General features: G+C 41.8%; 1 long non-coding RNA gene across 6 annotated transcripts in view; it reads right to left on the bottom strand.

Annotated features, from left to right (window-relative positions):
• The window catches only part of LOC148025227 (uncharacterized), a 38239-nt gene extending 24657 nt beyond the window's left edge, over positions 1-13582 (bottom strand). For 3 of the 6 annotated variants that reach the window (XR_015693272.1, XR_015693269.1, XR_015693273.1), the window contains exons 1-2: positions 13388-13582; positions 13177-13295 (exon numbers count right to left, since the gene is read on the bottom strand). This is a non-coding gene — a long non-coding RNA (uncharacterized LOC148025227). Of the gene's footprint in view, positions 1-12755; positions 13072-13176; positions 13296-13387 lie in introns of those variants that run through there. The other 3 variants (XR_015693270.1, XR_015693274.1, XR_015693271.1) reach the window with 3 other exon arrangements.
• Between the last annotated feature and the right edge of the window lie 609 nt (positions 13583-14191).

Raw genomic sequence — 14191 nt, forward strand, 5'->3', positions numbered from 1 at the left:
ATACATATTTATAGAAAGTTTGGGCCCTCCCAAGTGGGTTTGTGCTTATGGGACACAAAAACTCTCTAGGATCGCGTTTCTTTTAAATAAACAAGGTTTCTTCATTAATTAAGCATGTTTTGGGACTGTTTAAGTAAAGCTAATGCATTTTTAGCTCAACACCCCCTCTCAGGCCCAACAACGGTGCCACGAGAATAGAGGCCAACCAAGCCCTTTCTTGGTTTATCTTTTACCCCAAGGCATCCCACCCCAAAGCAACCAGAGCATCGGACAAAGGGTGCGCGTCAGCTACCAAGTGGCCTACTAAGACTACAAAGGCAATGGTTATCTTACCAAGGGAGCCCAAGTGATCACCCTAGAGAGGACAGGGCATCGGACAAAGGGTGCACGTCGACTACCTAGTGCCCTACTAAGCCCTACAAAGGAGAATGGAATCAACTATGGACTTTTTTTTTTGTTTTTTTAATATAGGGCTTTTTAGATTTAATAGATTAAGCATTAAGTGAGGGTTTCAAATCACGTTTTGTCCTATTGAGTATCCGTGTCTCAAACAGGAGAGTGATAAGATAGACCCAAGACCTTCACAAAACAAGCATACTATCCCTACCATTACTGGGTGGCGGTGACGAAGAAAATGGCTAAGGTGTGTATATAGCAAATATGTCAAGCAAGCAAGACAAGCAAAGTAAGCAAGCAAGCTGGGAAAGACTACCATGTGCAATGCCACGAATATGGTGGATCCTAGAGTCGACCACTCCAAAAACGACCGAAAAGGGATAAATGCGTACAGATGCATGTTTACATGAATAGAATGCCAATGCATGGCGTAATGCAAAGGGAGATGCAAGATATCATGCTCATGCAATATGCTATACAACGGTGCCACTTGGACAGTGCCCTCGTAGGGAAATTGTTCACTTGTCCAAGTGCCCTTTTACAATCATGTCATCCTAACAGTGCGGATGAAGTTACAAATGTCCATATTACAATACAAAAGAATAAATGAATGTAATGTCTAAAAAAATTTGTAAGCATCATCACTGTCATTGTCAAGAGTAGAAACCGCCCCCTCTCAAACTATAAGGGAAAGCAAGAGGGAAGCACCCTCTCCTTGTCAAGCTGAAGTAGGGGAGGGTGTACCCAAGCCGATCCTGGGTAGCAGGGTACTAAAGAACCAGCCAGTTGACCACTTTGGTCAAGATATCTGCAAAATTATCTAATGATGGCATAAACTCTAGGCGAATAGTACCTAGCTCACCCAGCTCTCTGGAAAAGTGAAAGTGGACTCCCACATGCCATGTCCGTGGTATGATGATCGGATTGCCGCAAGGGCAATGGCACTCTGGTTGTTGTAGTAGACAACTGTGGAAGAGTCACATGGAAAGTGAAGCGCTACCAGTAAACTCGTCAGATAGATGGCCTCGGTGGTGCCATCGAAGAGAGCGCGGTACTCAACCTCGGCCGTGGAAGCCACCACCGTCTCTTGCTTACAGCTGAACCAAGAAATGGGAGTCGTGCCCAAGGTAAAGAGGTAGCCCCATAGGAACGCCGGGTGTCAGGATCTCTTACCCAATCAGAATCACTGTACCCCTACAAGCATAAACCAGAACCATATGTCAAGCCATAAGAATAAGTACACCACAAATAACGTAACACACGAAGACATGCAATCCAATGTGACATCTTAGGTGCTGTGAAATACGGACTAGGTATGCTAACTAAGTAAGCTAAATCTGGCCTAATGTGAATTAACCAAAGGGTTTTTCTACAACAGAACGATAGGTATGTTCATCGAAGAATTGTCCTAGGGTATCCTTCGACAAGTGAACAGTAGGATCTAGAGGCATGGCCACCGGCCGTGGCTGATCCTGTTCCACAAGCTGAAGTGTGTACTTCTGCTATGACACAAAAATACAATCCCCAAAACGAACTACCTCCATCCCCAAGAAATAGAAGAACAAACTAAGGTCTGTCATCTCAAATGTAGCTTTAAGCTAAGGTTTGTCATCTCAAATGTAGCTTTAAGCTTAGCCTTGATTTCCGCTATGGCAGCAAAATCTGAGCCTGTGATGAGTAAGTCATCAACGTATAGTAGGATATAGCTAAACCCCTCTGCACTAGATCAAACATATAAGTTTGAGCCATAAGGGGTAGAATGGTATCTGTGAGTCTACAAGAACTCATCCATCTTATAAAACTAAGACCGCGGCGCTTGCTTCAGCCCATAAAGAGCTTTATGCAAGCGGAATACCGTATCCCTAGGGTTTCCTAAAGGAAAGCCCAGTGACTGCTCCACATAGACTTCCTCCTCCAAGAAACCGTTCAAGAAGGCACTCTTAACATCCATCTGATGTATCGGCCAACCGTGGTGAGCAGCTAGCACAAGTAGCAACCAAAAGGAAGTCAATTGCGCAGTAGGGGCGAAGGTCTCTTCATAATCAATGCCATGCTTCTGTCGAAACCCTTGCACGACAAGGCGACCCTTGTATTTGTCTAAAGTCCCATCAGCTTTTAGCTTGGTCCTAAAAATCCACTTTGTTCCAATGACTTTCTTGTGGCTCGGACGATCCACCAATGTCCAAGTCTCATTTCGGTCAATACTCTCTAGCTCCATCTCCATGGCCTCTCGCCATTAAGGGTGTTGAAGAGCCTCCTGCCATGTATCCGGCTCAGAATGGGCTATATAATCAGCTGTAAACAACGACGCAAATGATGCCTCAGGAGCAAGCCAAGCAGATCTTCTAGGTCACTCCGGAGTGGAATCTAGTGGTAGGACCCCCGAATCCTGCATGGTCTGCTGATACCAGCGAGGTAACAGGTCATGAGGAGGGGGCCTGGGAGCGGAAGAATCTGTGGAAATGTCAAGAGCGAGAAGTAGACCAAGCTCAGTAGGTACGATCTCTGATGATGTGGAGAAAGGAATCGGATCGAAATCCGATGCAGAGGACTGCATGGTATCCCTCTCATCAAAGACGATATCCACCTAACGATCACCTTATTTGTCCGAGGATCAAACAAACGATAGGCTTTCGCTTCAGAGAAATATCCCACAAAAATAAGGAGATCAGCTCGAGGAATGAGCTTGCCTATCTTGTCATGAGGCGTGTGTGTGTGTGTGTAAGCACGACACCCGAAGACTCTGAAGTGGAAAACGATAGGCCGAGAGCCAAAAAATGCCTGATACAGGGTCTTCTGAGAAAGAGCCGTAATCGGGCAACGATCAGTCTGGTTATGAATCAGCAACACCCAAGTAGAAAAATATATGAAAGCATCTGACTTGTGCTTGAGAAAATACACCCACATGTATCTGGAATGATCATCCACTATCAAAAAGAAGTACAGCGCGCCATTCAAGGCGGCAATGGATGTCGGCCCACAAAGATCAATATGAATCAATCTAAGAGGTGCCTCAACACGATGTGAGGTTTGATGAGGGAATGGGATGCGGTGCTGCTTCCCGAGCTGGCATGCTTTTCAGACATCTCAAGCTAGCTTCAAGTGTGGAAGGCCCTTAACTAGCTCACAGTGTGACAACTCATAAAGAGAGTCATAACCAAGATGCCCTAAGTGAAAATGCCAAAGATGCTTATTGTTCGTAGGCTCCAGAGAAGTGGCTAAGACCTCGAAGCTATGGAACACGTAGCCCTCAGCTGTCGGCTCGATCAAAAAATGTATCATGTGGTATAGGCCATTAGGTTGTGCCTCATCGCGAGCAATCACTAAACCAGTCTGAGAGTCAAGGACCTCGACTGTGGTCGCTGTAAAGAAGACTGCTCGCCCTAACCGGCAAAGCTGCTGAACAGATAACAAGTTCACCCCAAGCTAAGGAACATGATATACATTGTCCAGTGCAGCCAGACTCGGACCCTTGTTAGTGGCAAAATTAACGCAACCTTGAGCTTGAATCTTGACTAAGGAGTTGTTTCCTACGCAGACCCGTCTGGCTACAGCGGCTTGGGAACGGAAAATGTCCGCTATAGGAGTCATATGATGTGTAGCTCTACTATCCACAATCCAAACAGGAGCTGAAGTACTCGATTGTGCCAAGTGGGCCTCTGTGGTAACCTTGTCAAGAGGTATCTCACAGATGTGGATGAGACTCGCATCAGATGCTCTATGGAGACGATGTGAGCCTTTGCAGACCAGTCAGACAAGCCCTCTAGAGTTGAGAACGTTGTCGACTGAGATGGCAGAGCAGTGGCAATATGAGTCTGACCTTTAAACTGCCCCTTGCCATCACCCTGCCTCCCTTGCTAAGGGTTACCCAACTGAGGGGCGGGGGTCTGTGACTTAGATTTTGGTGTTGTTCCTCTTGCCTTTGATCGACACTCCTCGTCAAAATGGCTAGCCTTTTGACAATGTTGACAATACCTATTCTTTTTAGGTACATTCTGCCACCCAGGTTTGAGAGATTGGAATGTTTCTTGTGATTCCCCGGATTGATTTTGCTTTTGCTTTTGATTTTGAGTGGAGGTTTGGTTTTGTTTTCCCTTCCCTTGTTGCCCTTTCTGAGAATGAGCAACAAGAGCCCCCTCTGAAGAAGAATTCATATGAAACTGATCGGACAACCGTGTGTAACGCAACAGCTGACACTCAAATTTATAAAATGTAGACATGGTAGGCTTTGAAACTATACCTTCCACAAAATTAAAGTATTTCCTAGGGATTTTATTTAGGAACAATGTGACCTGATCCTCAGAGGACTTCGGAGTCCCCGTAGTGGAGAATTCAGCGAGAAGACACCAATACTCAGCCAACTTGACTTTCAAGTCATCCTAATCAGTGATTTTAAAAAGCTGGAGTTCATGGTCAAGATTGATACGACGGGTCCTATCCCGAGCCGCATAGCGGTCAGTTAAGTATGCCCATCACTCAGACACTAAGTCAAAATACTGAAGCTAAGAATGAAACTCAGGCAATAAGCCCTGCATCAGCTCGATAATAGCGAAGGCATTCCTAGCCTTCCATGAGCGGACAACCTCGTATGGGACAAGTGCGGGATTGGGTTGGGATTTCAACCCTTGCACAAGATCCCATAGGTTCTGGGAGTCAATGATATGTCTCATCAAGTTCGACCAAGTGGTAAAGTTTGACCCGTTAAAACGAGTCTTGTCATTAAATGCATACTAAGATGTGTTTTGCCTTCAGATGGTGGTTGTGTTGCTGGGAAGCCACATCACATATTCAGATATTGACTTGTGTTGGGGTCACCGTGATGGGGGTCATCGCGCCAAGGGGCATCGATGTGACATGGGGTGATATAACATGGGGCATTGCGATGTGGGACATCACGATGTGGTTGTCACGACACAATCTGGAGGCACTGGATCTCCTCTCTTGCTTTTGTGAGCACTCCTCCACTTTGAGCACCATGAGGTGTTGGGTAGGTGGGGTAAGATGAATGTGGGGGATAAGATGGTGGAGGTGGATATGTCTAATAGGTAGGAGGAGGGGGTAGAGGTGGGTAGACAGAAGTAGGCTATGAGTGTCCAATGAGTGCCGATTGAGACGGAGGCACTGGAACATGAATGTTTCCATAAGGTGCCGGTGAAGGTAAAGGCACTGGGACACGGAAGCCCTGTCCAAAGTGAGGCTAGGGCACAACAGTATGACTAGAAGGTCCACTAGGTAAACTTATGGAGGCAAAATGTAGAGTCAACTTATCCACACTCGAGAGAGACTAGGAGGGATACCCAGGCTACAATGATCCCAAAAATGTGTGTGAAGTAGGTGGAACACCACCCGACTGAGGGAAGGATGAGGTCCTATAAAGGATGTGCCTATGCTTCCATAAACCCCCGGTGTGATGTGCGGTGCGATATGAGGTGTCTGAAATGCAAATGTAAATGGTGTGACTGGAAGTGGAGGAGCAACGGAAGAATGTGGTGGGATGGGTGGGTTTTTGAAAATGTGGTGTATGAGGTGCAGATGCATTTTATTCATTTGTATCATTTAATGATTGGAAATGAAAATGTGAAGATGATGATGCACCATGCAATGAAGAAAAAGGAACACCAAATTCATTCTAATTTTGTGAAGTAGACAAAAAAAAAGGAAGGTTAGAAGAAGAGGTACCTGGCTTTTTCTTATAATTCCCACGACGTGTGTTAACATACAAGAATTGGTCCTCAAGAGGACCTTTTCCGTAGTCAACAGAATGGACCCTTTCTTCCACATAATTTCTACCAGAATACTGCAAAGCAAAAGAGGTAAAAGAAAAAGGAACAAAAGACGAATCTAAAGTACCTTGCACTGAAGTGCACGGAAGAGGATCAAAGAAAGGAACATACTCTAGGTCTTATTCTCCAAGAGGGAGGCCTATCCCTGATGGAGGTCTCGACGGCCCTACAACATCATCAGATTTACGCACAACATCTGAAAGAGAGAAATTCATGCATACCTTCATTTAGAAGCTTTTCTTGAAGAGCAATCCTTCAATCGATCTCTTCGATCTTCTTTCGTCTATAAGCTATAATCAATTTGTATTCTTCAGAGGTCAGCTTGCCTAGCTTTTCTTCCATGTAATCAGAAGTGTCTTCCACCATGTCGGAACTTTGTGAAGCAAGTTGATTGGCCCACTCTCACTCGGTTCTCGACATAGTTGGTTTTGAAAACTGAATCGGTGTTGTTGTGTTCGAAGTCATTTGAACCTACTGTTGTTCTTGCTTCTTGTGTAGAGCCTTCAAATCAAAGGCCTAGGTTTCTCAGAGAGTAACAGGCTCTGATACCATGTAGAGAAATGCCCTAACACAGAAACATAAACAGAAACCATACGACAAAGCACCAACTAATAAAAGAACACAGTTAGGGTTAGGGTAACTCAGAGACAATGAACACAGTGAATGAATGAAGTGATATGACTACTGAATATACGATGCTCATGCAGCAAACACACTATGCAGTGTATGAATATTGTACCTCAGATTCTTGTATCTCAAGGATCAGGGCAGGGCTAATGAGTTGGAGAGTGTGTCGTACTCTAAACGGATCTCGAATAGCAGCAAGGCAACTTCCGGATGTCGAACACCAACAAACGCAGCAGTGAAAAGCTGAATCTGATGCAGACAGCAATGAGGAGAGAGAATGACTAAAAACGCAAGCAGGACAGTCTGTAGGAGAGAGAAAGACTAAAAACGCAAACTGCAGGAGAAAGACTAAAAACGTAGGCAAAACAGCCTGGTGACAGCCTGTAGTAGTTGGCTCAAGGCTGTGATTACGTGGCAGGTTAAATGGCAACAGGAGCAGTCACCTGGCTGGAATCAACTCCAAACTGCGTGAAGAGGGCTGGAAATCGGGCGCCAACTGATGTAGACAGCAATGGACAGCTTCAGCTACTTCAGCTGAGATGTCCTCCGCAAATGGGGTGTGGGCAGCAAGCTAAAACACCTGAAATCTGCAAAAACGAGATTGTGGTATGAATGGAGGACAGCATACATATTTATATATAGTTTAAGCCCTCGCAAGTGGGTTTGTGCTTATGGGACACATAAACTCTCTAGGATCGTGTTTCTTTTAAATAAACAAGGTTTCTTCATTAATTAAGCATGTTTTGGGGTTGTTTAAGTAAAGCTAATGCATTTTTAGCTCAACACTTATAACAACATAGCGCATAGTTCCACTAGCAAGAGATTGTGGAAGGATGAAAGAAAGTCCATCCATTTTTCAATACTAAGAATAAGATCTTTGAGGCCAACAAGTATGTCGAGAGTATGAATGAAGCTTATTTTGAAGTAAAGATAGCTTTCCAAAAGACTCAAGCAAAGCAAAAGAAAACAGTTGACCATCACCACAACGCTTTGGTATTTGCAAAGGATGATTAGGTCTTATTACACTTTGGCTAGAAAGTGAAGGGCAAAGAGTATCTTTTTCCTAAACTCAACATGAGGTATTATGCCTTTTCAAGTGTTGCAAAGGATCAATGAGATAGCTTATACATTGAAGCTACCTAATCATCAAAAGATTCACAATACTTTTCATGTGTCTTCTTAGGACTTTCTGTGGAGATGTGCCTAAGGATATTAATGATAAGATGCAACTAGAGGTTGAGAAACTTGATGAAATATTGGTTCCTAAGCAAATATTGGCACATAAGAAAAGGAAGGTCAAGGGTAAAGTCCCATGTTGCTATTTGGTGAAGTTTCAAAACTATGCACCACTTAATGCAAAATGGATGAAGGATGATTTGGTAGAATCACCTAATTTGTTATAGCTTTACCTTGATTCCTTTCAGTTGGCGCCGACTTTGCTCCAAGTAGGCTCAATAGAGTGCAAATCTGGAATATTGTATGATGCTCAAGAGGAGGGTAGTGCTTCTACTCCCTTGGTACACATATGCTCATGTATCTATAGGCTGTTTGGAGATCTTTCAAATTCCACACATGCAATTCTATAATCACCCTACTAGACACTTGTGTTTCTACACTTATGCTTGGTTATTTACTAGTGTAGTGAGACATAATAGCAGAGGATTTGTATAGTTGTGATTGGCTGTATACTAGTGTCGTAACTACCATCTTGGGAAAATGTGCATTACCAATAGATGGAGTGACAACAATGTGCTTGGTTACTTCGAAACATGTATGGATAATTATACATTGGCAATACATGGAGTAACAACAATGTTTTTGGTTACTTGGAAACATTTATGGACAACTGCACATTGACAATAAATGCAATAACGGCAATATGCTTGGCTACTGGAAAACATGTATTGGTTATTTGGTATGCCATGTTGAATCTTAACTCCATGCAATCAAGGCCACTTGTGATATTTCAAGAGGGCATGAAACGAGCCTTCCTCCTTGGATAGAGTGGTAAATAACCTGATTTAGCACTAATTAGAACAACCATAAAATTCACATAAACTGAAAATGCACACTTTACCACTTTAATCTTGGGCATTGGACACCCTTTTGCCCCAAAATCGGTGCCCTTGCAGTATTTCTTTATCTTATATTACAAATGGAAGGAGTACAACTGAGATCCTTTGATCTCTTCCACTAATCCAAGTACCTCATGCTATCAAAACTGACCAACAAGCCTCCAAACCAATTTTCCCCTTGATTTACTTGGGGATTGGCCTTCACCCACTCCTTAAAAAACAAATTCAGCCCCAAATCTAATATTTTGGTTGGTTGGCCTCTTAAATCTCCCTAAAATTCCTCAATTTCAACTACTGGAATTCAAGTCCTAGGCCCTTAAGTATGAACACGCATCCCAAGGCAACTTTCAAAACCCTAATTTCTACTATAAATTAGGGTTTACATTAGAGATTGACTAAAATCTCTTCCTCTGATGGCTCAAACTGCTGGAAAATGCTGAGATAACTTGAGAGAAGGCTGGAGAATGAGAAAGAATATTGTAGAGAGAAAAAATTCAGAGTTTTATTATGAGAAACATTGAAAAACTGATGTTGCCTTGCTCGAACAGCCATGGAAGCTGTCACCTACGGCTTAGGACCACCAGAATACTACTATCCCATCCTATATGTTGTCATCTATACCAAAAGGACCTTGAGTTGTTGTCATCTGCTCCTAGCGGGCTCCAAACTACTCTCCCATGCTATAGGGCTGATCCCTGGTGGCTACGAATCACATCAACAGCCTCTCCTTGCTGTCTAACAGCCTTCTTTTCTCTCACAATGGTTGGAATAGACTTCCACCAACTCCTAAAAACGTTTTTTCCACTTACATGGGTAAGTTTTGCCAAATGGCAATCTTTTAATCCCATTTTTTAACATTATCCATCTTATTAAATTAATTTTCATAATATTAATTCTAAAAATTAATTTGATAATTATTCTAATGCTCAAAAAATTAATTTCACCAGCCAATAATTAAATTAGCTAGACTAATTTGTCTTGCAAGTATCCCTAAGCAGTTATTAGCCCTTAGACCGGCATTAATTAATTAATTAATTAATGCCTAGTCTCTAATGTCTACCACTGGTACTAGGCCACTAATGCCTAGTACCTGTTAGACATAAATTATTACAACTTTTGCCTTTGGCATCCACTGCATCCTCGAGGTCCTTGGCCTGTTATCATGAAATAACTACCATGTGTATCACATGTACTAAACAACCTTGCACATTTAATTAATAATTTAATCAAATATTAATAGTAAGATTCAAGCATCTCAAAATTTCATGTCCCTGTGACAGGGGGATATATCATTAGACTAATACCCCTAGCTCTTGGCATAGTAACCATTGCATCACCGGTAACGATTGACACCACGAGTGAGTATTTGACACCGGGCATGCAATGAACAAGTTTACATACTATGTGATAAAAAAGCAACGTAAAATTAACAAGGTGCAATGTGGAACTTTCGTTAAATGAAAGGTTACACCCTAGAATTGAGTTACATAAAAAGTTTTGGCCCGTGAACAACTCACTTAGGGTACTTAAGTTATAAAGAAGACCCTAAGCTTAAGTTTGATCCAATAATAAGCTCACTTATGATTAATAACCAAGTAAATAATTAGTCCTTATGTCATTTTTTATTAAGGAGCATCCTATTACTCATTTAGAAAACTTATCTTGGCTATTTGGGACCTTTTTCCTCCCATTTGACCCAAGTTTGGAGATAACCATTCTTATCTTTTTTGCTATAGAAATTGCAAGTTTCAACCATAAAATAAAAGCTAATAGTATGAAGGGAGTGTGGACAATAGCCAAACTTCTCCTCTTGACATGGAGACTCCATTGGGCAACCTTATAACTCCATATACAACAAGGTATGCTATTGTTTAAACTAAATATCAAAAAAAACACACTATTAGAGCACTTCAAGCCAAGTTTCTCTCTTCTCCCCTGAGATTCCACACCTAGTGCACTCTCTGAGCAACTTTGTTGCAAAGAAACCAATGTTTTCATAGTTTCATAACGTAAAATCTCTCTATTTATGAGGCGAACAATGTGGGATTGCATAGGAACTATGCAAGATTTTTATCTAGGCAAATGCTCAACAAAATTAGGTTCAAAAGTTGACTGTCATTTTTAGGGTTTGACAAGCTCAAGTACTCCATGTTTTTGAACACTCTACACTTGGTTGGAGACCAACATTACAGGTGACAAGGTCATTGTGCACCCCTAAATCAATTGTGCCACGAGAAATCATTGAAATACATCCATTTGTAACCAATGTTAAGTATATACCAATAATCTAAAGAAACACTGAAAGAGGCACCAAGCTTTCAAATCAAAGAGTTTGAATGTGTCGTATAGGAGCACTCAAGCTCCAATTGTATGTGGAATTTTCTTGTTGAAGATATTGTTAAGCTCAATTAAGTATTTGTAAAAATGTTGTTTATTGCCCTTTGGTCTTCCAAAATCTATTCATCTTTTGGCACATCTAAGATCTGTAAAGGGGTGTTAGCAAACATGTACGTCTTGTATGGTCATCTCTTGCATGTGAGTCCCCCAGTTGAGTTGGAAAAGGACATTAGAAACTCTAACACAATCTTTGTCTACCAACTTATATCTCTGAGATATTTTAGGTGCATGTCTTGTTTATGTATGGATGAGCTGATTGTTTCATTGTAATCCCCGACTTGGAAATGCATTCATGCAATGTGGCAAAGCGAACGTCTCTCCATGGGCAAGCAGCTCTAGTTTGCAACATTTCAAGCCAAGCGGCTACCAATCCAACCTACATTAAATGCAATTTCCATTTATGGTTGCCTCCCACTCCACTATGTCTACCACATTATTCAATCCAACCCTCCTCATCATAATGTCATCTCTTCATGTCTTGTGTTTGGCACCCTCACACCTGGTACTGCATATAGGGGCTAACAAATTATAACATTGTTTCTTTAGTGACAATCAATTTTGTTCATTCAATTCCAGTGTGTTTCTTTTGTCTCCATCTTCTTTTCTCACTCCAAGTTCTTCATCTTTTTCCGCTCTACATTCTCATAGTTCATACATTGTTTGTTCTCTCTGCAAATCCCAATGTATCCTAATAGACTATCGAACATGCTTTCCATACAATTATAACTTATGATCCTCCCACTGTGTAAGAAATAGTAGGGTTTGCAATGGAGACAACATACTATATGACAAACACTAAACAATGAATAAACTAAAAAGCTCAATGAATGAAAGAATGATCGAGTAAATCTAATGATGATACAATGGGTGTTACATCCTTGGACATCCAAAGGGCACCTCAACATTGGTCACAACCTTGGGTCATGAGTGACTTAGTGCAAACGCACCAAGGGCACCTTAGGGTTAGGGCAGACAAGTCTTATTATTAACCCAAGCCCATCTATGCACATTCATTGTGTGATTACTAATCTTGGACCTTAGGCTCAGTGGCCATTGCTTCCATATACTAGGATGATGTGGGTTGGTGAATTGGGCACGAGGTCTACACACACAAGTGTGGCCTGTACACCGGTGGCCCTAAACTCACAATTGAGCCCATTTGGCTCTATGGCTAGGAGATGAGTCTCTAATGTTCATTCCCTTATGGTTTCTATATTGTGGGTATGGCTTGTGGTGTGTCTTCTACACGGGTTGGATCCTAGGGGAACATTTCATTGGTGTCAGAGAAGTTTATACTCTCGTGCAATATTCAACAACACGCACAAAACCACCATTTACTCCCAAGACCATAATGGTCCACCTCAAATGGGTTCACTTTGGAGAAATTCTCATTTTATCAGTGAGGTGCACTTTTTGTTAGTAAAGAGGAAGTGTTTTGCAGTTGCTTATAGAACTCTAGATAATAAAGTCCACGGACCTCAAACAAATCTCCAAGAATCCAAACTCACTTGAATCATCCACACGCATGGCACAACATAGGGATTTGTTCATGTTGTGTCATCCCCGATTGGGTATGAGCCGCACTTCTCTTTAATAAGAACAGGTGTCTTATAGTTGCTTATAGAACTCTAGATATTTGACTGCAGGGTTCTCAAACAAATCTCCAAGAATCCCAACTCACTCGAATCGTCTATGTGAAACTTAGCACACATGACACAATATGATTCTCTTTTTTTTCCATGTATCCTTCATATTGAGTTTAATTCGGCTGATCCCTTCGTACCCGCAATTCACTGTACAAGAGACAGGATTTCCCAGCTATGTTTATTGGAAGAATTAAAGAAGGTTCATTGGCATGAACAGTTAACCCTTTCATGCTAGCCTTGCTCGCAACTGACCTTGCATCCAGAACATAGAAGCCGAAGAACCAAAGCTCAGTCTTGAGACGAGGAAAGACTCCGACCGCGCGACATGAAGCGGTTGTAAGGACTCCATTGCCATCACTGCTCCTCGCTTGCTGCAAAATGTATAATCAATCTTTTTGTTTGCGTGCGCGCGCGCGTGTGAGAGAACGATGGGGTCAAGGACGAAAGGGCTCGATGTCTTTACCAGCAAGTACGAGGGGATAGCCGACGCAAGATACAACCAGAGGCCGTGGCGTCAGAGGTAAAGCGAGAAGCTGTGCGCGCAGCAGAACGGCAGACCGCCATAGACCTGCTAAGTCCCATCATGCTCGCTCTATGTAACACTTTTTCGACATCTGTTTTACGTGCACCTGGCTGAAGGAGGAGTTCTCCTTCAGACTCTTAGACACTCACGTGGCAATTTAGTTGATCTTGGCATTAATATTAATATTTAATATTAGCAATTATTGGGAAACTAGGTTGACACGTGCACTAAGTAAAGGAGTGTGTACTATGAAGTTCCATATGTGATTCTTACATATTTATTGTATAGCAGTTTTACTAATGGTTTTTAGATATCTTGTAAATAAGATTTAGCGCTATTTAAATACATAGAGAATTTCGAAAAGAGAATATGTATACTTATATAATTAGTGTCAATGATTATGAGTTTGAACATTCACATTTTTTTATATGTTAAATGAGATTTCTTTTTTTCAAAAAATAATACTTTTTACACCTTGTCGAGTGTCTGTATAGGTTGTTGTACCTTATCAATCACGGTTGCATTTTTCTTATGGATGGTGGCCTGCTCAAAATTCCTAGCATTGCCTATGCTATCAATTATTGTTAACCTCAAAGTTATCCTCGAATGGATGAAATGTTTCTATATCTTTCTTCATTTTCTTGATGGGATTTCTTTGGTATTGTTTGATTCTTTTCTCGATATTGGTTGTCTGTCTTACGTACTCATTGTTGTTTTTATTACATCTTATGTTGTAGATGAAGT

The sequence above is a fragment of the Lygodium microphyllum genome, chromosome 15 (genome assembly GCF_053477565.2).
Source record: "Lygodium microphyllum isolate KBCC chromosome 15, Lygodium_microphyllum_v1.1.10, whole genome shotgun sequence".
NCBI classification, from domain to species: Eukaryota; Viridiplantae; Streptophyta; class Polypodiopsida; order Schizaeales; family Lygodiaceae; genus Lygodium; species Lygodium microphyllum.